The sequence below is a fragment of the Manis pentadactyla genome, chromosome 7 (genome assembly GCF_030020395.1).
Source record: "Manis pentadactyla isolate mManPen7 chromosome 7, mManPen7.hap1, whole genome shotgun sequence".
In the NCBI taxonomy this organism is placed as follows: Eukaryota; Metazoa; Chordata; class Mammalia; order Pholidota; family Manidae; genus Manis; species Manis pentadactyla.
In genome coordinates, this window is record NC_080025.1 from 74,648,293 (window position 1) to 74,675,056 (window position 26,764).

At 39.2% G+C, this 26,764-nt stretch overlaps 1 protein-coding gene across 5 annotated transcripts in view; it reads left to right on the forward strand.

The window, feature by feature from the left end:
* The window catches only part of CDK14 (cyclin dependent kinase 14), a 701,998-nt gene that overhangs the window by 475,838 nt on the left and 199,396 nt on the right, over positions 1-26,764 (forward strand). The window lies entirely within an intron of this gene.

The following is a 26,764-nucleotide window of genomic DNA, read 5'->3' on the forward strand; positions in this document are numbered from 1 at the left end:
AAAACCTCCAGTGTTTCCAGTCAGCTCACTCTAGCCATTCCTTTGCTTTACTTTCAGAGATGAGCAATAAACTAGCTGGCATAGATCCAAATATCCTGGTGCATATACCTTTATAATTCATTCAGATTCTTTTGCAAATCCAGTAGGATCCTGAGCTGGATCAGGAAGTTGTTTAGTTAGTGCCTGTGGTTGTGTTTGAGTCCAAACAGTGTAGACCATTATAGGAATTGGGTCATTATTTCTCCCTGGGACAGATTTCTCCTTGAATGGGGCAATAAGTCCTCTGGGGCTCTAAGCCCCTCCCTGTGGCTTTAGAGAAAGGACAGGAGAGGCAGAGGAAGGTGGAGAGCATCTGTTCCAGGCAGTGCTGAAAGTTGAGGATAGAGAGGAGGGTCTGGGGGAGGATGGGCCGCCTTTGCAGCCTGACTGGCTCCCACTGTTTTTTTCAGTTCTGAGACAGTCTCAGGCAAGGTCGATTAATTTTTCTCAGGAAATGACTTTATCCTAACCCCTTCTGTATGCCTGTAAATACCAATCAAAATAAGCATCCCATTCAGACTGTTTAATCTTATAGCCAGCTTTCTCCAAATGCGTGCACAAAAACAGTAGCTTGGGCAAATCATAAGTGTGCCATTTTGGCCATTAACCAGTGAGATGTCCTGTAGTAAAATTCTCCCACTTAGGGAGCCACTTGCAAGTGTGAGCTCCAAAAGTATTGTACATAAATCCTGTAGGTGTGCTAGCTGGCAGTTGGTTGTTCAGCGCCCTGAGACTTTCTGCTTTAGAAGTCTGGTTTCCTCTCTGGTTCAGTGAAACAAAACTGTGGTTTAAGTTCTTTGCGTCAAAATGTAGTGCTGTAGAGTGTCACTTCCCAAAGGCCTGAAGCTTGCTCTTACGTGTCTCGGTTGTCCAGTAGCAGTCTAGTTCATGGGGCTCAGAGCACTGGATGCCAAACTTTATTTGATGACCAACATTTATTTTAATAACTTGGATGAGCCTTAGTTCTTTTATTCTCAGTGGAATTCACATGGGACCACTACACGTCATGAGGATCAGACCTCTGACACCCCCACCAAGAATGGCAGAGGGAGCCAGCATCCCTCATCTTCAGTGCCAGGTTCACTGACACTCAGCCAAGCTTGAGTTTGTTTAACAGACCAATTGAGACAGAAAAGCACCAGCCAGTTTTCCCTGTACTAGGATTTTTTTTTCTTCTCTTCCCAGTATCTTACAACTGGGAGTTTGAAATTGCCTTCCCTATCACTGATTACACATTCAGCACAAACAACTACTATTCAAACTCAAGACCGTCAAACAAAATAGGAGGTCTGAGACCCAGGAAAAGACTCAGCCTGCTGAAGCTGGAACTCTGGGGGCTGGTTGGGCCCGATGAGCCCATGCTGGTGCCAGGACACCGAGTCCTCCCGTTGTTCCAGGCTGTCTTAGGCGGTCTGTTCTGGGTCCCTTCCTGGTCGCCAAAATTGTTGACTGAAATCCACACAGCCACTGCGTTAAGAAAGATAGAGTTTGTTCAGTGTCTTACTAGGGCCATGAGCTGGGATGGCAGTTTATCTGAGACCTCTCATCAGACTGCTCCATCCCTCTTTGTCTGATGACAGTTCATATGCAGTTTACGGCAGAGAAAAGTTACATTAATGAGTTCATCAAGCAGTGTGTCAAGGATACGTTTGGTTTCATGTCCTAAAATGCACATTCTGGTGCTGTCTGTGTGCAAGCGCTGCCGGGAGCCAGGATTGATAATTGCTTCCTAAAGAATTCTGTCAAGGAAATGAGAACCTGACTCCCACTGAGTTTTGCTTCCTTTGGTCATTGAAGATCTTTTTCTTTGTGGTCCTGGGTGAGGGGTGGGGCGTCTTGCCAACCCAGGCGAGAATGCTGCGTAGCACCTTCACAGCCCGGTAAGAGCTATCCTGGGCTGATGCGGGGCGGGGCGGGGGGGGCCTCTGCAGCTCGCAAAGCCCTCCTTTCCTGTGGGCCCGCTGGGGCAGACCATAACTCTCATTTTTATCTCACAATGAGAAATCTCTGTACCTTCTGTTCACTTCTGCTGGGAAGCTGAAACTGCTCTATATAATAAAGTCTGTTAGAAGGAAAATGCCATAGATGAATCAAAACAGAATACTATCTACAAAATCCATTCTTTCCTTCTGAGTCACTAGTATGATTCCTCTGCTAAGAATTTTATCTTCTGTCAGTGAACCATAAAGGGCAAGGAAACACATACTTAGGCAATAATAATACATATTGCCTGTCAGTTTAATGGAAGCTATGCTGGGTGGGGCAGGGAGGTGCAAACACAAGTAAACACTAGGCACTGAAACATAGGAGCTAACTGTGTAGTAGTGAGGTCAAGTTGAGGCATTACAACCCTAGCATCTGTACTTCAGGGGTAGAGAGCAGGGTTGAGGGGCATTGCTGGTAATAATTCCTCATCCTGTTGGTATGAGCTGGTTAAAATGGGAGCATTTGTTTATTTGAGCAGACCCTGTATCAAAATTCCTTGAAAAAGGAAGTGGGGCTGCACCATACTGTCCATCACACAAAACACAGTCACTTTCATAAAAAAATAATGAACCTTTTACCTTTGAGTTTGAAGATAAAGAGTGGCCTGTGTATTAAAACATCAATATTTTCTGACTTAGAAAGGTTGGTTTAGTATTTACTAGTAAACTATCCTGTCTCAGCCACCACTTTAGATTTAGGGGGAAAATGAGGCATACAAGGAAATGGTTCCGTTTTCCCTACTGATACATATGTTTGTCTTCTAGTGTCTAGAGTAATGATTTAATTCATGCAAATGCTACAAGAAGCATTTGAAATGCTTTTTAAGTAAGCCAACTGCTTGCTAATCCTTTGCTCAGAAAGAGGGCTGAATAAAACACAACAGAACGCTCATTTCCTCTTGGCTTTTGACTTAACCATCCACTGGTAGGCCTGTAGCCAGAGAACTGAGTTTGACAAATGCCAGGAATCTAACCTAGAATTTGAATTTAGTGTGCAAAGCCCTTTAATAAAGTCAAAAGAACTACAAATATGTCTTCCCAAGGCTACTTCTATTTCACTGCCCAGTATTTTCCTGTCTCCTCCCATGTGACCCCGCCCAAAACACAGCTCTGCTGTAGTTCTCACTGACGTGCATACTTATTCCAGATTATTTCCACTGATGTCAGCTGGCCAGACAAGCCAAGCCTTATGTTTATACCATTAGAATAAGATCCAAAAAAAGTCTTAGAAGACTTGGCTACTCCTGCAGATACACAATAAGATGCTGAGATTCCCATTGTGTACTTACCTCATGAAGGTGTTAATCCAAGGACAAAAGAAGTAATTTTTTGTTGTTGATATCATTGATCTACAATTACATGAGCAACATTATGTTTACTAGACTCCCCCCATCACCAAGTCCCCCCACATATCCCATTACAGTCACTGTCCATCAGCATAGTAAGATGCTATAGAATCACTACTTGTCTTCTCTGTGTTGTACAGCCCTCCCTGTGTGCCACCCCCCATTACACATGCTAATCATAATGCCTCCTTTCTCCCCCGCCCCCCTTATCCCTCCCTTCCCACCCATCCTTCCCAGTCCCTTCCCCTTTGGTAACTATTAGACCATTCTTGGATTCTGTGAGTCTGCAGCTGTTTTGCTCCTTCAGGTTTTTTTCTTTGTTCTTATACGCCACAGATGAGTGAAATCATTTGGTACTTGTCTTTCTCCACCTGGCTTATTTCACTGAGCATAATACCCTCTAGCTCCATCCATGTTGTTGCAAATGGTAGGATTTCTTTTCTTCTTATGGCTGAATAATATTCCATTGTGTATATGGACCACATCTTCTTTATTCCATTCATCTACTGATGGACACTTAGGTTGCTTCCATTTCTTGGCTGTTGTAAACAGTGCTGCAATAAACATAGGGGTGCATTTGCCTTTTTCAAACTGGGCTGCTGCATTCTTAGGGTAAATTCCTAGGAGTGGAATTCCTGGGTCAAATGTATTTCTATTTTGAGTTTTTTTGAGGAACCTCCATACTGCTATCCACAATGGTTGAACTAATTTACGTTCCCACCAGCAGTGTAGGAGGGTTCTCCTTTCTCCACAACCTCACCAACATTTGTTGTTGTTTGTCTTTTGAATGGTGGCGATCCTTACTGGTGTGAGGTGATATCTCACTGTGGCTTTAATTTGCATTTCCCTGATGATAAGTGACGTGGAGCATCTTTTCATATATATGTTGGCCATCTGAATTTCTTCTTTGGAGAACTGTCTGTTCAGCTCCTCTGCCCATTTTTTAATTGGATTATTTGCTTTTTGTTTGTTGAGGTGTGTGAGCTCTTTATATATTTTGGATGTCAACTCTTTATCGGATATGTCATTTATGAATATATTCTCCCATACTGTAGGATGCCTTTTTGTTCTATTGGTGATGTCCTTTGCTGTACAGAAGCTTTTCAGCTTGATATAATCCCACTTTTTTTTTTTCATTTTTGCTTTTGTTTCCCTTGCCCAGGGAGGTATGTTCATGAAGAAGATACTCATGTTTTTGCCTATGTTTTTTTCTAAGAGTTTTATGGTTTCATGACTTACATTCAGGTCTTTGATCCATTTCAAATTATTTTTTATATGGTGTTAGACAATGATCCAGTTTCATTCTCTTACATGTAGCTGTCCAGTTTTGCCAACACCAGCTGTTGAAGAGGCTGTCATTTCCCCATTTTATGTCCATGTCCTTTATCATATGTTAATTGACCACGTATGTTTGAGTTAATATCTGGACTCTCTATTCTGTTCCATTAGTCTGTGGGTCTGTTCTTGTGCCAGTACCAATTGTCTTAATTACTGTGGCTTTGTAGTAGAGCTTGAAGTTGGGAAGTGAGATGCCGCCTGCTTTATTCTTCCTTCTCAGGATTGCTTTGGCTATTCTGGGTCTTTTGTGGTTCCATATGAATTTTAAAATTATTTGCTCCAGTTCATTGAAGAATGTTTTTGGTATTTTGATAGGCATTGCATTGAATCTATAGATTACTTTAGGAAGGATGGCCAATTTGGCAATATTAATTCTTTCTAGCCAAGAGCAAGGGATGAGTTTCCATTTGTTTGAGTCCTCTTTAATTTCTCTTAAAAGTGTCTTATAGTTTTCAAAACAAGTAATCTTTATTCTTCCCAGTTACCCTAGACTGCTCTTTGATAATATCTTGTGCCTCAGTGCTGCCTGTGATGATATTTAGGTCAAGTTTTAAGAAGTATAAAAAGAAAAAAATAAGTTTTCATTTTAAGAGGCTCTTTCCCAAAATCTTAAAAAAGGAGATGTTCTAAGTAAGGTCTTCACATTTAGTGTCAACTTTAAAAGAGCAGCTTGTAAAGGGAATAGTTCAGAATGCTTCTGTGTGCTTTGGGAAACTCTAACAAGAGAACGATGTGTTAACTAAGAGGATTACATGCTTTAAAAATCAACACGTTTCAAAATCTTGTAATTTGTATTTATTTGGTCTTGACTGGAATAAAGTTATGGGAACCAAGGCAGATATACGTCAGGGCAGTTTTTGGAAATACGGAACTCAGTGAGGAAATGGCAAGTAAAACCAGTAGGTGAAAATACAATTTTTTTGTTTGTTATTCATTTTGGGTTTTAGTCTTAGAATTTTTGACAACTCAGTATTTACTTTTATGCTCTTTGGCAGCTTTTGGTAGAAAAGCTTCCATTTCTTTTGTTCTGTTTCATCTATTTATGATAAACTTTTATTCAATGAAACAGGCTTTTAAATATTGTAGAGGAAGAGTACTCTGTCTAGGACAACAGATTAGTTCCCTTCTCTTCCCCTTAAGGAAGCCTAGTAAGATTTTGAAATATCAGTCCTTTTAGCTTACCCCTCAGGTCTGTATGTTCTACCAAAAATAATGAAAAAAGGAAATTTTGTCTTGCTACTGATTCTCAGGATACACAGCTTTGATAATACCAGCCTGTCGTTTCAGATGATAAGATAAAAAATGTACTCAGAATAGAAAGAGAGCAAATGAGGAGATTTTATCTACAGTGTGTTACAGCATAACCTGCTGGAGAAATAATAATGAAAGCATAACAGGAATGTACCTTCAGTAGTAGCCCTGCCTTTATTATTATTTTTTCCTTTCTTGGGAAAGACAGTATAAATGTGAATATAAAAAGAGATTTCCACTCTGTCCTTTACTCCTGATTTGTGTTTAATGAATTGCACTGAAACCCCAGGGGAGAATTAGGATATGTTGCACTAATTTTGTATTCACCTCCTAGCAGTGTTGTAGGATCAAAGTTGTTTGACCTGACTGCTCTGTATTGCCTCCATTAAAATAGCTCACACCTCAATCTTTCCTATAGCCATAGCCAGCAGAGCTTAAACCCAGTTGCTGACTTCAAAGCTCTTTCTCTTTGTATTACACTGTGGTTAAGCCCAGTGTATCACTTACCACCCGTAATAAATTTAGGGGACTTATGACTCCAAGAGATGGTATATAGTAAATATAAAAGTATATCAAGGGTTTTTTAAGGTGTATTTTGGAATGAAAGTTCATGATCTCAGGACTGGAGGTTAGTAGACCTGACTTTCTCATCCTGTCTCTGTTTGTAACTGTACATGCTTAAGCAGGGTTGTTTCTTCAACTATAGAATGAGAATTGGAGTATTCAAAGCTTTGAAAAAGAATGTTAGTTAGTAATATAATTCCTTTTTGATGTAAAATCTCACCTGTAATCCTGAGACCCCCAAATCCTCCTGCTTGGCCTCTATCTCTCATAACCCTAATGTGGACTCCAAGGAACATACTTTGAGAACCACTAAGCTACATGATCTTTATGGGTTCTCCAAATTTTTTCATTTTTTCTCCATAGTGGTTATTTTGTTGTTGTAATCTCTCTCATACATTTTAACATTAATGATAGAACAGTTCCCTTTATGCCTCTATATACTGTTTTAAATATATTGCCTTCATTAAAATATTTGTTCTTGTCTTCTGATTTTCCTTATTTAGTGACTTGTTTTGATCACCATGCAGTGTGTTACAGCATAAGAAGATAAGCATTTTAATCCCATATTATTTTTCATAGATAGTGTGATTTGCCTCTCATTCAACCAGTATTTATTGAGTACATACTTTGTGACAGGTACTGTGTTAGAACCCAGGATGTAAAAATAAATAAGACATTGTCCCTACCTTCAAGAACTTCACAGGCTGGCCAGGGAGAAAGACAAGAAGCAGATAGTTATGATTCCATGTGGTAAGTGCTGAGTTCTAAACTCATGTTCCCAGCCTCCTGATTAATCAATGCGCTTGGATGTCTTCTAAGAATATCAGATGTAATCCATCTAAATCATGACTCGACAGATCACAAACAAAATCATTTGAATCTCTTCCTTCTCTGGTTTACCTGTTTCAGTAAATGGCAACCAGTGTCTCAAGCCAGCAGTTTAGGAGTCATTCTTAATTTCTACGTTTTCCTCATCCTGGGCAGCCAGTTTATCAGCTAGTTCTACTACTTCTGTTCTAAAATGGATCTTTATTTGATCCATGATTCTTCACTATGTTATCCCAAGTCACCATACGTCTCCCACAGCCTCCGTCTTGCACTTGTCCCCTGACAACACTCCTATAACTTTAGAATGGCACCAAAAGTGTGTTAGTTAGCAGATTAGTTTGGCTACTTCAAAAGAGGCAAAAATAGTATGTCTTAGGGAAAAATAGATGGCTTTCTTTCTTAGTGTAAGCAGAGAGGTCCATCAGGCGATCCATATGATCATCTCACTGAATGTAAAAAAGAATCAGTTGAGATTCAACTCCCATTCATAATCAGAACTCTCAGTAAACTGGAAATACAAGAGAACCTCCTTAACCTGACTACAGATATCTACAAAAAGTATTATACTTAATGGTGAAATTCTGAATGTTTTAACCTTAAGATTCTGAATAAAGCCAGTATGTCATCCACTCCTTTCACTGTTATATTCTATAACATTCATATTCTATAAATCATAAATACTACTGAATGAAATTTTAAAATATTTACCATGTTCATCAACTGGATGACTTAACATTGTTGTGAAGTCTCCCAAAATTGATCTCCATATTTAATCTGATGAGATAAATGAAAGATGAGGCAATAACTAAGAATAAGCATATTGGGTATCAAGTTGTGGGTAAGGGGTGAGTATTGAAGAGAGATAATTCTGACTGTTTCTTTGAAACTGAGTGTGAGCAAGATCGATAGGAAGACAAAATATCGGGATGATTAAAAATTTTGGATTTAAAGGAAGCTCCCACTTTTCCTTAAATGTCAGTTGATGTCATCTTCTGGTAGTAAGTCATTGGAAAATTGCAAATTGAAACATGATGGACACAATAGAAGGTCTGAGTCAACCTGGTGAGCAAGGGGCCAGACTGACAATAAAAAATGAATAATGAAATTTTAAAAAAGCGTTAAGAGCCAAACTGAGGCTTAAATTTAATACCTTCTTCAGGGGATGGATATCAGTCACAGTCTAATCTGGAGTCAGAAACCACACTGTAATTTGAACAGGGATGGTTTAATATAGAGTTCTTAACTGTTTACAAGGTATTGCTATTAAAAGAATTCTAAAGAGTATCTAAGGAAAGTAATAGCATGAAAAAGATCTTCCCCAAATGTGGGGTTCAGACTTCATTGGAAAAGGTGTGGCTGCAGCCCTCTGGATGGTGGAGAAACTCACTGTGCTGTGGGCCAGAACTGGTCCACAGCAACAGGATAGAGGCTGGTCACATGGAACTGCCACCAAGCCTACCTAGTTGGCAGCCTCCCTCTGGGGTGCCAGGAGATCTAGGGTGTTGGGCAGGGCATTGCAAGCAGGAAATTCCCCTGGGTTCTGGGGGACAGGCAGGGGATGTCTGGCTAGGAATAGCAAGCTGGAAGATGAACGCCACTGGGTGGCATTGTAGGTACACTGCTGGGGATCATATGCCACGATGGAGCCAAGATCCTTCCTTTTCCAGGGTCCCTCCAGCACCATCACTGTCAAAAGTGAACATCATGCTAGCTGGTAAGGGAGAAATAATTCCAGTATCAAAAGTAAGCAATGGAAGATTCATGTGGAGCTGAGTGGCATTATATTGATAAAGGAAACATTTCTTAAACTCTGCCCTGAGTACTCATTAACAGTTGCAGGGATTGTATTTCCTTTTAAGTCATATGGGAATACATATGCTAATTTTATTATCAAATTATAGTAATATTATTGAAGGCAAATATCTTACACATTATGAGTTAAAGGAAGAGCAAGATTACAGCTCCAGTCCAGTTAGAACTCATGGTCAGGCAGCCTTGAACATAAGCAATTTAAAACTAAGTTGGCTACATTTGGATAAAATGACACATTTTGGCAGAATTTTATGGTTTACAATTTCACATTCCAGGGTGTGGCTGCTGTACCATTCTGACAGAATTAGCATCTCTAATTAATGTTATGTAAAACAGAAGCTTACGAGGCAGAGTCCTCGGAGACGGTTCCTTGTGAGGCAAATGGTATTTTTAGGACCAAACCGGATTTTTCTTCTGGGGTCCACACGGCACTAAACAGATGGTGATGTGGGTGGCTGTGGTTTAAGATCTGAAGTGGTTCATAAAGACACCCAGTCTTGTCCTCGTCCCACCCTAGAGGTGGTGATGGCTCCAGGCTGGTCCAGGATGTACAAGATGGTATCAGGCGTCTCTGTAGGCGGGCACTACCCGACCCTGCAGACAGGCAGAGCCCTAGACTGCTCCAGCCTGCTGGCAGCGTTCAGGATTAGCATAACCATGCCTATTTTAATCTGAAAAGGAACTTGGGGCTCCCTCCTCACCCCTCCAGCTCTCTTTAGTTCTTAAACTATAACTTAATGTTGAAATTACCCTTCCCCAAAGGCCTGCCCTTTTAATTTTTCTTTAATATTGCATTCTCTCTTCTATCTAGACTGCCTTTATCCAGAAACTTGGATTCTGGCTAGTTAATGAGGTATGGAGGGAAGACAAAGTCATTTAACAAGTGCTCATTTTTTTTTCCCCAGGAAAACATTATACATTCTCCTTGACAGAAAGTCCTTCCTGCCAATACCCTATTGTCAAATTCATTTTCTTAATTTGATCACAACCCACTGTCCTTTTCATTCACTCTTTATATCAATATCCCATTGCATTCATTTTAAACTTGTTTGATCTTCTTTTTAAATTTTTATTACATTAAAAAGCATTCCGAATTCCACAAACTTCGGAAGTATATACATTTAGAAGTTAAATTTCTCTCCAGCATTACTATAATCCCCTTCTATTAAAAATGTCAAGTACGTTCTTCTCTGCCTATTCAGTCATTCATATAAATGGTATGTGTTCATGAGTGATGTTTCATCAAAAAATGTTACAAACATTGTTTTCAACTTGCTCCATTTTATTTTAACTGCTGCATCATGATCCATCCGTTCTGTGGCTGTTAAGTGTTTATCCCACATAGTCCTGAAAATTTAGGTGGTTGCCAGGTTACTGTCATGGAAGGAGGAGCCTGCTTTGGTAGCATCCTGGTTTATTCTCAGATCTTTATGCACTAATACATTATCTCTGCGGACATGATTCCTAGAAGATGCTGGGTGCACTGGGAACATTTTTATAGCTTTTGACAAATCATTCTCCAAAAATAGTGAACCAGTTTGCAGCCCCATTAGCGGTGGGGCACATGCCCTCCTGGTCACCTCCATGCTGGTAGGCCTGCTGTGCCCCTAGAATCTGCCCTCCCCTCCTCTGTGACTGATGGCATTTGAGTCACCGTTATTGTTCAGCTCATTATTTGCTTTCCTGAGACAGAATTGTAGAGGAGGAAAAATAATTTCCCTTCTACTGTTCTGAGTTCTCAACTGTGGCCTCGTAATGAAAGACAGATTAACAAGGGAAAGTCAGGCAGAAGTTGATTGACATGTATCCCTCGTGTATCCATGGGAGATAACCGGGGAATAAAAGCCACGGTGGCTTACAATTCACCCTGAACTACTTTCTTAACAGGGAAAGAGGAGGGAGAGGTAGGCCTCAGTGGGGGAGAGTGAGTGATTTTTGAGAACAGTGAATGGGCCCTTAGAGGAACAGATGGGAGGTATGATAGTTTGTGACAAAGTTTGTCGAGGTTCTTTGTTGGCCTCTCCGCTCCTCCTGTGATAAGACTCAGTCTTCCCTGATTGATGAAAGTTCTTTCCGGGAGGTGGATTTATGCCAGTTGAGTTCCTTTTGGAGGATCTGCCTTCAGGCAGGTAAGGGGATTCCAGTGAAAGCTTCTCCAAGGTATTTACTATTTTTCTAGTCCCTGTCATTCAAAATAATCAGTCTACCAAAGTGGTGTATTTTGGGGTGGTAGTTCTGCTACCCTGCAGAATAAACCCAACAAAAGCTTGTTTCCTATCTTAGATAATGTGCCACAGTAGCATTATTTCTTGGAGGCAGTGTTCTGACCAGACCTTCGTGGAGTTATTGTAACCTACAGTGTGGGTGGAGTCACTTGATTAACCAGGGTCAGTTTTCTTTGTCTTGCAGAATGCAAAATAAAGTTATGCTGGTTTTTCCCTGAACTGTATGCACTGACAGAACACTGCTAAGCACATTTATAAAATGTATAACAATCAGATAACTGTTACCAGTAATTGGCAGTCAAACAAATCCACCACAGCTCCAACCACCCACCACAGGAGCAAAATAAATTAGTTATTTTTCCTTTTTTCCCAGATGAATAGAAGCCTCAGATTCATTTCAGCTGGAGAGAATGAAAAAGCCTCAAGCTAGCAGCTGTCAATAAGCCATTTTTTCCTCCTATGAAGACAATATAACATCAATAAAGATGGTAAAAACAGGAGGGAGAAAAAAAATACCCTAACAACTATTTTCATTTTTATATACATCCTTCTAATTTTCATCCATCTGTCAGTATTTTGCATGACTGAAGTCCTTTTGTGAGTATAGTTCTACATTCTGATTTCTTTTTTTGATTTTAAACGTGATGTTTAGTGATGGTCCAAGTAATGATTGCAGCCTTTGTGGCCACTGCATGTTGGTTCAGGTAAGGATTGTGGCAGCCTGCCCAGAGAAGACCTATGCTTCTTTCAGTGTCCTACTGGCCTAGAATTGCTCACCCTGGGCACACCAGAGCCTTACAGAGAGTCTGGGAATGTGGGCCAGGGGCGAGGGAAGGCCAGAAAATCAGGATGGTGGTGGTGGCATTAGTTGTAGCAATTCCACTCAGGAATTTGTTGTCTGACACTTCACAGAGCTCTGCCCACTCAAGGCGAAGCCAGCCGGCAACCTGAAATTGTGAATTTTATGTGGCCAGATGGATAGTCCAAGGAATCAGGGTGAGAGAAAGATGGGCAGGTGAGGAAGAATGAACAGAGCAAACAGCTTCCTGAGCAAGCTGCGCCGCTTTTCATTCCAGTGTAGAATAAAAGCCAAAGTGGAGCTCTTAAATTCAGACTACCCTTTTGAAGTCATTCTTTGAAGTTTCTAGTGTGTTTGTTGGTGGTGGTTCATTTTGCTTCTTCCTGACTTACATTTGCATTGTATCTTCCAATGCCTATATGGCAGTAATTTTTTTCTAAAAAAAATTTAAGATTATAATTTCAAAGGCACCCGAGCATATCAAAGAGAGTGAAGAAGAATTTGCAGTTTGGAAAAGCAGGCTCAGTTACCTATTCTTTGTTCTTGTCAGAACACTTAATTACTTCTGAAATTTTAAATAACATTTATGGAAGGCATGATGAGTTTATGTTTTAAAAAGGATACTGAGTTAACTAAGCTTTTAGAAACACTACCTTTTATTTAGAAAGGAAACTTCATTTTATGCTAAACTGTCGTCTTTTGAGACTGTCTTTATCGAAGAATTTTAATTGCTTATGAGATATAATTGACATACTATGTTTAAAGTATACAGTATGATAAGTTTCACCGTGAAACTTCCCAATCAAGATAATGAACATATCCATCGTCCCCCAAAGTCTCTTCATACCTCCTAATCCCTCCATCCTTTCCCTCTTTCCCCCTCCATTCCCAGGCAACCACTGATGTGCTTCCTGTAACCATAGATCAGCTTCAATATTTACATTTTGTATAAACTTAAGAAAATTTATACTTTTCTTTTACTTTGGTGAAGTGAACCTATTTTTATATTCATCTCTGTTAGTATCAGTAGTTCATCCATTTTTATGGCATTCCATGGTATGGATATACTACAGTTTGTTATCCATTCACTTGACATTTTGGTTTCCAGTTTTGTTGTCTTGGGTCATTACAAATAAAGCTGCTGTGAGTAAGTACTTATATGAACAATGTTCCCTTTTCCCTTGGGTACATACCTAAGAGTAGAAAGGCTGGACCTTCTGATGGGTGGATGTTTAACTTTTAAAAGCCTGCCAATCTGTTTTCCAGAGTTGTTACACATTTTACGTTGACACCAGCAGCTGATGAGAGTTCCAGCCCCACATCTTTAATTTTTGATATTTTAATAGGTGTGTTCCAGTATCTCATAGCGGCGTTAGCATTTCCCTGGTGACAGTTAATATTGAGCATCTTTTCATGTATGTATGTGCCATCCATATGTCATCAAAGAAAGTGTCTCTTTGAGTCTTTTCCTCATTTTTTATTTTTAAATTTTCTAGTCATTACATAAAGAACTTTATTAGACATGTGATTTACAAATGTTTTCTTCCAGTCTTTGGCTTGTCTTTTCATTCTCTTATAAGTTTCTTTTGAAGAATAGAAGTACATACATAATTTTGATGAAGTCCAAAGAAATTTTGGCCTGTCCTATGGTCATAAAGATTATTTTCTGTGTTTTCTTCTAAAAAGTTATAATTTTAGGTATGTTGTTTACGTCACTGATCCATTTTTAGTTAATTGCTGTAAGTGGTGCCAGGGATAGATCAAACTTCTTACAGTTATCCATTTGTTCCAGAATTACTTGAGGAAGAGAGACTTTCCTTTCTCCACTGAATTGCCTTTGCAACTTTATTGAAAATCAGTTAACCACATATGTGTATTACTATATAATCCATCTCGGTGCCAATACCACACTGTCTTAATTACTCTAACTTTGTAATAAGTCTTGAAGTCAGGTTATGTAAGTTCATCAACTTTGTTCTTTTTCAAATTTGATTGGCTAAGTCTAGATCCTTTGCATTCCCATTTGAATTTTAGGATCTACTGGCCATTTCCACAAAAAGCTTGCTGGGCTTTTGAGTAGGATTGTGTTGAATTTACAAATCAATTTGGAGATAATTGACATTTTAATACTCTTAAATCTTCCCATCTATGAACATAATATAGCTCTCCATTTATTTAGATCATCTTCAATTTCTCTCAGCCCTGTTTTGTAGTTTTCAATATACGTGTCTTGAATATATTTTGACAGATTTATAACAATTTAATATTTCTATGCTATTGTAAACAGTACTTTTTATTTAAAATTTCAGTTCATTGCTAGTGTATTAAGAAAAATACCATTATTTTTTGTATATTGATCTGTGTCTTGCAACCTTGTTAAAATCAGCTTAGTCTAGTAGCTTTTTTTGTAAATTCCATAGATTTTCTATGCAAATGAGCATCTCATTTGTGAATAGTTTTTGTTCTTCCTTTCCAATATGTAGTTCTTTTTCTTACCTTATTGCACTAGTTAGAGCCTCCAGTACAGTATTGAATAGAAATGGTGACAGTGGACTTCTTTGCCCTGTTGTTGATTTTAGGGGAAAGCATTCAGTCTTTAACCATGAAGTATGATGCTATGTTAGTTTTTTTTGCAGATGTCCTTTATCAGGTTGAAGAGGTTCCTTTCTATTCCTACTTTGTTGAGGGTTTTTATTAGAAATGGATGTTGGATCCTGTCAGATTGTTTTTCTCATCTGTGGAGGTGATCATATCATCTTGCATCATACTGGACAAAAAATACACTTATCTGTGTTTGTATGTAGTATCTTTTTCTCTGGCTACTCAAAGATACTCTTTTCATCACTAGTTTTAAGTAATTTGATTATGTGCATGGTGTAGTTTTCATCATCTTTTGTGCTTAGGGTTTATTAAACTTCTTGTATGTCAGTTTATAATTTTCCCCAAATTAGGAAAAGTTTTGGTTGATGTTTTTAAACATATTTTATTCTACCTCCCCTTCTTGATCTTCTCCTTCAGGGATTACAATTACATGTCTACTTAGCCACTTAATTCACTGGTTGTCATATGACTCACTGATACTCTGTTCTCTTTTTTTCTGCCTTTCCTCCCACACATGTTTCAGTTTGGAGCACTCCTATTGCTATGTCTTCAAGTTTACAAGTTTACTCATCTCTTCTCCTTCATTATCTAATTAGTTGTTAATCTTACCCAGCACAGTTTTCATCTCACATCTCACCTATAGGTTCTGTCTCTGGAAGTCTGCTATTTACCTCTTCCATATCTTTACTTAACATGTGCAGTTTTTCCTCTAGCTTTTTGCACATATAGAACACTTATGCAGTAATTTCCTTTTCTATAAATTTTGCCATCTTTGCTGTTTCTGGGTTAGTTTTATTTATTTATTTTTATTGTTCTTTTCTTGTCATTATAGTTGTAGTTTCCTCCTTTTTTGTACACCTGGTAATCGTTTATTCAGTGTCATACGTCATGAATTTTTTCTTGTCAGGTTCTGTATATTTTGTATTCCAAAACATATTCTTCAGCTTGTTCTGTGACATGGTCATGTTACTTGGAACAGTTTCATCATTTCAGGTCTTGCTTCTAGGCTTTGACAGGCAGGACCCAAGATGCATTTAGCCTAGCCTAGGGTGAATTTTTCTGCACTACTAAAGCACAATCCTTCTTAGTACTCTCAATGGGCCTTGTGAATTATGAGGTTTTTCACTCTGGCTATTGAGAATATGCCCTGTTCTCAGTCCTGTGTGAGCTCTGGGCACTGCTCCTATAATTGTTTAGAAGGTTCTTTCCCTAGCATTAGGTAGTTTCTTTACTTTATGCACTGATCAGTCCTTAACTGAATCATCAGTTAAGATCTTCAGTTTTCTTTCACTACAGATTTCTCCTCTCTGATAGTTTGCTCTGCAAATTCCAGCAGCTTTTGCTTCCCTGGACTCCCAGCTACGTATCTTAAACTGAAAGATTACTAAGCTCTCCCTCGTTTGTTCCCTCTCTATGTTATGACCTAGAAATTTTCTCTAGGCAGTAAGTTAGAGCAGTTGTAGATCTCACCTTGTTTCCTGTCTGTCAGGAATTGCTGTCCTTCATTGCCTGATATTTAAATACTTGGTAGACTTTATTTGTTATATTTTCTCAGGAGGGTAAATTCAATGTTATTACTTAATCTTGGCTGGGAGTTGTGACTGTTTCTTTACACCCCGGCATTCGGCATCCTGCTGGGTATATAGCTAATACTTCTCAAAGAGACTGTGAAGAGTCTCTTACATAGATCCACATACAAATAAGTGGGTGGTATGTAAATAGAAGAAAAATACATAACTTGTTGAGAGGGTGGGATAGTAAGAAAGAAATACCAGACAACAGACCATTTCTGAGCAGGGTTTTCCAGGCCAATCACTCAGGGCCCAGTGCATCTAAATTTCACCTTCTTTCAGCACTGTCAAATAGCAGAAATAACATGGGCATGAACCATTTAATTTATTACCTAACCTGATTGATCAAAGCCAGCAGTAGAGGCATTGAGTCATCACAACCTCAACAGGGACCATACACAGACTCAGATTTACATAGTAAACCTCAAATTCCCTTCTTTCTGTGATCCCTTACTTTCTTCTTCCCAGGTTCCTGCTCCTTGCCTCCATCAGAGAGGTCTCACCAGGGCTTCTAGTTTGTTCTGTGGGGAGACAGATGCCTCGACATCAGCTATTTCTGAACTAATCCATTTTTCACTGTCTTTCTACTTTGAGTTCTGCTTTCTGGCAGTACATTGTTCTTTGTTATGCCCACTTGCTTCTGCCAATTATTAGAAATTCTTTGTATTTTATTTTACTGCTTCACAAAATTGTATAAGCCCAGAAATGAAGTCAAGATTTAAAGAAAAATGTTCTAGAAATCATCAAACAAAACTACCAGGTATTCTCCACATGAGACCCTTTTTCTTTTTCTTTTAAAATGTCACTCTGGCATTGAGAATACCTGTAATACCTGTGCTTTTCTGTTCATAAATGATCTAACTTCCTGTCCTATCAATGTACTAGTGTTTTTAAGGGAAAATCTTTCTATAGATTATACAGTCTGATTATCTTTGTTGTTTTTATTCCTGCTGCTTCTCCTTGTTTTACCTTGAGGTAAGAAAAGGCAGTTTGGAGTTAAGTGAATGTTCATATCTGACTATAATAATCACAAACATTATATAACAGGATTAATTTGAAGTAACAGGTAATTGAGACTCAATCTGAAGAGGGGTTAGCTCTGCACAGACGAGACTGCTGGAGAGGCTTTCCAGCCCTGCATGAGTCCGTGTGGCTAGCAAAATAACGATTCCAAATTGGAAAATTGGACTGAAAAGTAGGTGACCTTATTTTATTTATTTTATAGTTACAGATGTGCTGAGAGTATCCACATAAACTCTTCTGGTGTTTAGCTGCTTTTTTGTTGTTAGAAACTTAAAACATCCCATTAAATGACATCTCTTGTCTTTCTGCTGGTCCCATCACCCAACCTTATTTTCAGTTTATGAGAGTCCATTTATGAGTGTTGAAGTTGCACATTAGGTGAACCAAAGTCGTAATACTTCCTCTCCTGGTATGAGGAGATTTGGGGCTTAAGGAAGAAGGAAACATAATGTAACTGTAAAATAAACTTCCTTTTGTTCATATTATTGGGCTGCCCCTGCATCCTCAAATTAGTTTATATTCAGGGATTTTCTCTTTTGTAATCCGACACTTTATTACAGACATAGGAAAAGTGAAACACAAAGGTAATCCAGGCCACAAATAGAGATTACTTTGAGAATTTTTCATTCTTTTCTTGGAGTCAAAACATGAGACCATGTTTAGAACAATAGCCTAGCCCATGTTCTTTTTCCAAGATTTTCTAATTTTGTTACCAACTTTACACCATCAAATATACTTTACAACATCAAATAATGATGTTTTTCTACCTCATCTTTATTTGAAGACCATTTCTTATCACCAGGCTTAATGTGGTGTATTGGTGGCTGAAATATTAACCAAGCATAGGGATTTTTATGAGCATTAAACAAATTAATATTTTTAAACAAACTTAACCATAAGATCATTGTCATTAAACTAATTTCATTGGTAGCTGCCAAGGAAGGCTCCTTGTCACTATTGTTACCAATAGGCGCTTCTTTGATTTGAGCCCTAAGTATTACATTCCACTGTGGCATGTGCCCCAGAAGGGCTGAGGGACAGCCTGGCTCAGGTTCCAGTACCCACATGCCCTCTTGCCCAGCTGAACAGACCAGCCATTTATAAAAATGTGCTGTTACCTGGGAAATTTCAAAAGCACCTTTCAGTTCTCAAAGTCTTTGATTTGTTTCTGATTCATATCATAACATGTAATCCTTGAAACCAAAGTTTTTTTTTTTTTTTTGAGAGGGCATCTCTCATATTTATTGATCAAATGGTTGTTAACAACAATAAAATTCTGTATAGGGGACTCCATGCACAATCATTAATCCACCCCAAGCCTAATTCTCATCAGTCTCCGATCTTCTGAAGCATAACAAACAAGTTCTTACATGGTGAAGAAATTCTTACATGGTGAACAGCACAAGGGCAGTCATCAGAGAAACTTTCAGTTTTGATCACGCATTATGAACTATAAACAATCAGGTCAAATATGAATATTCGTTTGATTTTATACTTGATTTATATGTGAATCCCACATTTCTCCCTTATTATTATTATTATTATTTTTTTTTTTTAATAAAATGCTGAAGTGGTAGGTAGATGCAAGATACAGGTAGAAAACATAGTTTAGTGCTGTAAGAAAGCAAATGTAGATGATCAGGTGTGTGCCTATAGGCTAAGTATTAATCCAAGCTAGACAAGGGCAACAAAACATCCACAGATGCAGAAGATTTCTCTCAGAACGGGGGGGGGGGTGAGGTTCTAAGCCTCACCTCTGTTGATCCCCAACTTCTCACCTGATGACCCCCCTGCGACTGTGCCTGTCTTAGGTTGTTCCTCCCTTGAGGAATCTTACCCGTCTCTGGCTATCCAGTCATCTTCCGGGGCCATACAGGGAAATGTAAAGTTGGTAAGTGAGAGAGAAGCAATATTGTTGAAAAAGGTTGGCTTTTTACTTCTTTGCAGATTTATGCTCTATGACTTCTATGCTCAGCATTTGTCTTGAGGTATCTTTACCACTTGGAAGAATTATGATACTCGGTAAATTCGATCTGAGGCATGAATTCTATTTAAGGGTTGTAATTAGGAAGGAAGAAGAAAAGCTATAGAAGTAGCAGACGGAAGAAAACATGGGAAGATTGATTATTTGACATATCTTCTTGTAGAGTAACTTAAGCATGTATAGGTTTTAAACTACTAGTTAAATTGTGCACCCACATGAACATAATAGGAATACAGTTACATAACCAAAGCAGACCTACAATTACCAGCCATCTCCAGTGAAACCAAGAAAACCAGTTAGGCACCCTAAGCATTTGTGAAAACTTATCTATGATATGATGGATATTGTCTAACTGAATTTTTATAGTTTGAGAAAAATCAGACAAATTAAAACAACACATTACTGGGAACTGTTCACATCCCATATATTCTTTTAACGGTAGATAGTCTGTAGTCTCAAGATTTTGGAGTGCTGCAACTTGCACTTCTCCTAATTCTTGGTTGAGTTCCAACAATATAGATCCAGTCAAATTTGTTGTTTTACTGTATGCACAGGCCAGCTTAGATATCTCCTTCTTCATTCCAATGGCAATTCCAGGAACCAGTGGGATGAATGCAGCTACAACTGCAACAGCACCAGGATCTTTGTTGACGTTTTTTGATGATCATCTTCTGGGATGACTCTTCCAGAGTATGGTGTTGTTGGAACTTTTTCTTCATATCGTATCTTAGTTCGTTTTCTGGGTAGCCAAATTCGGCTTTGATCCTCTGTATAAACACAAACAGACCCTTTGCCCACACTTTGATATGCCCTTTATGCCATTGTGAAGAACTTATTGGAGGTTACCACACAGGAACTGCTTTTTTTTTTTTTTAAGAGAAAGGAATATTATCAGAAAAATGTACTTCCATAGCTGATCATCTGACACCCTTTAAATGATCAAAATTAAGGATATTTAAAGCATGCATTAATCGTTGATTTACAGTTAGTTTTATCCTATCAGGGAGTAATCCCCCTTCCTTGTTTTTTTTTTTTATTGTTAATCTACAATTACATGAAGAATGTTATGTTTACTAGGCTCTCCCCTATACCAGGTCCCCACTATAAACCCCTTTACAGTCACTGTCCGTCAGCATAGCAAAATGCTGTAGAATCACGATTTGTCTTCTCTGTGTTGTACAGCCCTCCTCTTTCTACCACCCCCCCATTATGCATGCTAATCTTAATACCCTCTTCTTCTTCCTCCCCTTATCCCTCCCTTCCCACCCATCCTCCCCAGTCCCTTTCCCTTTGGTACCTGTTAGTCCTTTCTTGGGTTCTGTGATTCTGCTGCTGTTTTGTTCCTTCAGTTTTTCCTTTGTTCTTATACTCCACAGATGAGTGAAATCATTTGGTATTTCTCTTTCTCCGCTTGGCTTATTTCACTGAGCATAATACCCTCTAGCTCCATCCATGTTGTTGCAAATGGTAGGATTTGTTTTCTTCTTATGGCTGAGTAATATTCCATTGTGTATATGTACCACATCTCCTTTATCCAGTCATCTACTGATGGACACTTAGGTTGCTTCCAATTCTTGGCTATTGTAAATAGTGCTGTGATAAACATAAGGGTGCATCTCTTTTTCAAACTTGGGTGCTGCGTTCTTAGGGTAAATTCCTAGGAGTGGAATTCTTGGGTCAAATGGTAAGTTTATTTTGAGCATTTTGAGGAACCTCCATACTGCTTCCCACAATGGTTGAACCAATTAACATTCCCACCAGCAGTGCAGAAGGGTTCCCCTTTCTCCACAGCCTCGCCAACATTTGTTGTTGTTTGTCTTTTGGATGGTAGCCATCCTTACCGGTGTGAGGTGATACCTCATTGTAGTTTTAATTTGCACTTCTCTGATAATTAGCGATGTGAAGCATCTTTTCATGTGTCTGTTGGCCATCTGTATTTCTTTTTTGGAGAACTGTTCAGTTCCTCTGCCCATTTTTTAAGTGGATTATTTGTTTTTTGTTTGTTGAGGTGGGTGAGCTATTTATATATTTTGGACGTCAAGCCTTTATCGGATCTATCATTTAAAATATATTCTCCCATACTGTAGGGTTCCTTTTTATTCTATTGATGGTGTCTTTTGCTTTACAGAAGCTTTTCAGCTTAATATAGTCCCACTTGTTTATTTGCTGTTGTTTTCCTTGCCTGGGGAGATATGTTCAAGAAGAGGTCACTCATGTTTATGTCTAAAACGTTCTTGCCTGTGTTTTTTTCCAGGAGTTTTATGGTTTCATAACTTACATTCAAGTCCTTGATCCATTTGGAATTTACTTTTGTGTATGGGGTTAGACAATTGTCTAGTTTCATTCTCCTACATGTAGCTGTCCAGTTTTGCCAGCACCATCTGTTGAAGAGACTGTCATTTTGCCATTGTATGTCCATGGCTCCTTTATCAAATATTAATTGACCATATATGTTTGGGTTAATGTCTGGATTCTCTAATCTGTTCCACTGGTCTGTGGCTTTGTTCTTGTGCCAGTACCAAATTGTCTTGATTACTATGGCTTTGTAGTAGACCTTGAAGTTGGGGAATGAGATCCCCCCTACTTTATTCTTCTTTCTCAGGATTTCTTTGGCTATTCGGGGTCTTTGGTGTTTCCATATGAATTTTTGAATTATTTGTTCCAGTTCATTGAAGAATGTTGCTGGTAATTTGATAGGGATTGCATCAAATCTGTATATTGCTTTGGGAAGGATGGCCATTTTGACTATATTAGTTCTTCCTAGCCACGAGCATGGGATGAGTTTCCATTTGTTAGTGTCCGCTTTAATTTCTCTTAAGAGTGACTTGTAGTTTTCATGGTATAGGTCTTTCACTTCTTTGGTTAGGTTTATTCCTAGGTATTTTATTCTTTTTGATGCAATTGTGAATGGAACTGTTTTCCTGATTTCTCTTTCTATTGGTTCATTGTTAGTGTATAGGAAAGCTACAGATTTCTGTGTGTTAATTTTGTATCCTGCAACTTTGCTGTATTTCGATATCAGTTCTAGTAGTTTTGGGGTGGAGTCTTTAGGGTTTTTTATGTACAATATCATGTCATCTGCTAATAGTGACAGTTTAACTTCTTCTTTACCAATCTGGATTCCTTGTATTTCTTTGTTGTGTCTGATTGCCGTGCCTAGGACCTCCAGTACTATGTTAAATAACAGTGGGGAGAGTGGGCATCCCTGTCTAGTTCCCGATCTCACAGGAAAAGCTTTCAGCTTCTCACTGTTCAGTATAATGTTGGCTGTGGGTTTATCATAGATGGCCTTTATTATGTTGAGGTACTTGCCCTCTATTCCCATTTTGTTGAGAGTTTTTATCATGAATGGATGTTGAATTTTGTCAAATGCTTTTTCAGCATCTATGGAGACGATCATGTGTTTTTTGTCTTTATTTCTGTTGATGTGGTGGATGATGTTGTTGGATTTTCGAATGTTGTACCATCCTTGCATCCCTGGGATGAATCCCACTTGGTCATGGTGTATGATCCTTTTGATATACTTTTGAATTCGGTTTGCTAATATTTTATTGAGTATTTTTGCATCTACATTAATCAGTGATATTGGTCCGTAATTTTCTTTTTTGGTGGGGTCTTTGCCTGGTTTTGGTAGTAGTGTGATGTTGGCTTCATAGAATGAGTTTGGGAGTATTCCCTCCTCTTCTATTTTTTGGAAAACTTTAAGGAGAATGGGTATTATGTCTTCTCTGTGTGTCTGATAAAATTCCGAGGTAAATCCGTCCGGCCCAGGGGTTTTGTTCTTAGATAGTTTTTTGATTACCGTTTCAATTTCTTTGCTCATAATTGGTTTGTTTAACTTTTGTGTTTCTTCCTTGGTCAGTCCTGGAAGGTTGTATTTTTCTAGGAAGTTGTCCATTTCTTCTAGGTTTTCCAGCTTGTTAGCATATAGGTTTTCATAGTAGTCTTTAATAATTCTTTGTATTTCTGTGGAGTCTGTCGTGATTTTTCCATTCTCATTTCTGATTCTGTTGATTTGTGTTGATTCTCTTTTTCTGTTAATAAGTTTGGCTAGAGGCATATCTATTTTGTTTATTTTCTCAAAGAACCAGCTCTTGGTTTCATTGATTTTTTCTATTGTTTTATTCTTCTCAATTTTATTTATATCTTCTCTGGTCTTTATTATGTCCCTCTGTCTGCTGACTTTGGGCCTCATTTGTTCTTCTTTTTCCAGTTTCGATAATTGTGATATTAGACTATTCATTTGGGATTGTTCTTCCTTCTTCAAGTGTGCCTGGATCGCTATATACTTTCCTCTTACGACTGCTTTCGCTGCGTCCCACAGAAGTTGGTGCTTTGTGTTGTTGTTGTCATTTGTTTCTATATATTCCGTGATCTCTATTTTAATTTGTTCATTGTTCCATTGATTATTTAGGAACATGTTGTTAAGCCTCCATGTGTTTGTGAGCCTTTTTGTTTTCTTTGTAGAATTTATTTCTAGTTTTTTACCTTTTTGGTCCGAAAAATTGGTTGGTAGAATTTCAATATTTTGGAATTTACTGAGGCTCTTTTTGTGGGCTAGTATGTGGTCTATTGTAGAGAATGTTCCATGTGCACTTGAGAAGAACATATATCCTGTTGCTTTTGGATGTAGAGTTCTATAGATGTCTATTAGGTCCATCTGCTCTACTGTGTTGTTCATTGCCTCCGTGTCCTTACTTATTTTCTGCCCAGTGGATCTATCCTTTGGGGTGAGTGGTGTGTTGAAGTCTCCTAAAATGAATGCATTGCAGTCTATTTCCCCCTTTAGTTCTGTTAATATTTGTTTCACATATGCTCTTGCTCCTGTGTTGGGTGCATATATATTTAGAATGGTTATATCCTCTTGTTGGACTGAGCCCTTTATCATTATGTAGTGTCCTTCTTGATCTCTTATTACTTTCTTTGTTTTGAAGTCTATTTTGTCTGATATTAGTACTGCAACCCCTGCTTTCTTCTCGCTGTTGTTTGCCTGAAATATGTTTTTCCATCCCTTAACTTTTAGTCTGTGCATGTCTTTGGGTTTGAGGTGTGTTTCTTGTAAGCAGCACATAGATGGGTCTTGCTTTTTTATCCATTTTATTACTCTGTGTCTTTTCATTGTTTCATTAAGTCCATTTACATTTAGGGTGACTATTGAAAGATATATACTTATTGCCATTTCAGGCTTTAAATTCATGGTTACCAAAGGTTGAAGGTTAGCCTCTTTAGTATCTTACTGCCTAACTTAGCTCGCTTATTGAGCTGTTATGTACACTGTCTGGAGATTGTTTTCTTCTCTCCCTTCTTATTCCTCCTCCTCCATTCTTCATATGTTGAGTGTTTTGTTCTGTGCTCTTTTTAGAAGTGCTCCCATCTAGAGCAGTCCATGTAAGATGCCCTATAGAGGTGGTTTGTGGGAAGCAAATTCCCTCAGCTTTTGCTTGTCTGGGAATTGTTTAATCCCACCATCATATTTAAATGATAGTCGTGCTGGATACAGTATCCTTGGTTCAAGGCCCTTCTGTTTCATTGCATTAAATATATCATGCCATTCTCTTCTGGCCTGTAGGGTTTCTGTTGAGAAGTCTGATGACAGCCTGATGGGTTTTCCTTTATAGGTGACCTTTTTCTCTCTAACTGCCTTTAAAACTCTTTCCTTGTCCTTGATCTTTGCCATTTTAATTATTATGTGTCTTGGTGTTGTCCTCCTTGGATCCTTTCTGTTGGGGTTTCTGTGTATTTCCGTGGTCTGTTCGATTATTTCCTCCCCCAGTTTGGGAAGTTTTCAGCAATTATTTCTTCAAAGACACTTTCTATCCCTTTTCCTCTCTCTTCTTCTTCTGTTACCCCTATAATACGGATATTGTTCCTTTTGGATTGGTCACACAGTTCTCTTAATATTGTTTCATTCCTGGAGATCCTTTTATCTCTCTCTATGTCATCTTCTATGCGTTCCTGTTCTCTGGTTTCTATTCTATCAGTGGCCTCTTGCATCTCATCCATTCCGCTTATAAATCCTTCCAGAGTTTGTTTCTCTTCTGTAATCTCCTTCCTTGCATCTGTGATCTCCCTCCGGACTTAATTCCATTGCTCTTGCATATTTCTCTGCATCTCCATTAGCATGTTTATGAATTTATTTTGAATTCTTCTTCAGGAAGACTGGTTAGGTCTGTCTCCTTCTCTGGTGTTGCCTCTGTGATCTTGGTTTGCCTGTACTTTTGCCTTTTCATGGTGATAGAAATAGTTTGCAGAGCTGGGACGAGTGACGGCTGAAAGAACTTTCCTTCTTGTTGGTTTGTGGCCCTCCTCTCCTGGGGGAACAGCGACCTCTAGTGGCTTGTTCTGGGCAGCTGCGCGCAGACAGGGCTTCTGCTTCCTGCCTGGCTGCTATGGAGCTAATCTCCGCTGTTTCTGAGGGCGTGGCCTGGCTCGGGCAGCTACTCCAAAGTGGTGGAGCCGCATTTTAGGTGGAGTGGCGCGGAGGCTATTTATCTCAGTAAGGCGCCTCCCTGCTCCCTGCTGCCCAGGGTGTTAGAGTGCCCAGAGATCCCCAGATTCACTACCTCTGGACTAAGTGTCCCGCCCTGCCCCTGTAAGTCTTCCAGAAAGCACTCGCCAAAACAAAACAACAACGACGACAAAAAGAAACGCTTGCTTTTCTTTGTCCTCAGGTGCCAGCCTCAGGCACCCGCTCACCGGTCTTGCTGCCCTGTTTCCCTATTATTGGGGTCCCTGTCCCTTTAAGACTTCCAATAAGCACTCGCCAAAAAAAGAAAAAAATGGCCGCTCGCTTTTCTTTGTTCTCCGGCACCAGCCTCAGGCACTCACTCACCAGTCTTGCTGACCTGTTTCCTTAGTAGTGGGGTCCCTGTCCCTTTAAGACTTCCAAAAAGCACTCACCAAAGAAACTAAATAAATAAATAAAAATAAATAAATAAATAAATGGCAGCTCATTTTCCTTTGTTCTCCGATTCCAACCTGCGGTACCTGCTCACTGGTCTTGCTGCCCTGTTTCCCTAGTATCCAGGGCTCCACGCATGCACTGTGTCTGCGCTCTTGTCTGAATGGCTGGGGCTGGGTGTTCAGCAGTCCTGGGCTCCTTCTCCCTCCCCACTCCGACTCCTCTCCTCCCACCGGGAGCTGGAGGGAGGGGCACTTGGGTCCCGCGGGGCCGGGGCTTGTATCTTACCCCTTTCACCAGGTGCTGGGTTCTCGCAGGTGTGGATGTGGTCTGGATGTTGTCCTGTGTCCTCTGGTCTCTCTTCTAGGATGAGTTGTCTTTGTTATATTTTCATAGTGGTTTTGGGAGGGGTTTTCCACTGCTCTATTCATACCACCATCTTGGCTCCCGGTGAAACTGAGGTTTTATTACAAAGTTCTGTCTAATGTCACAAATAC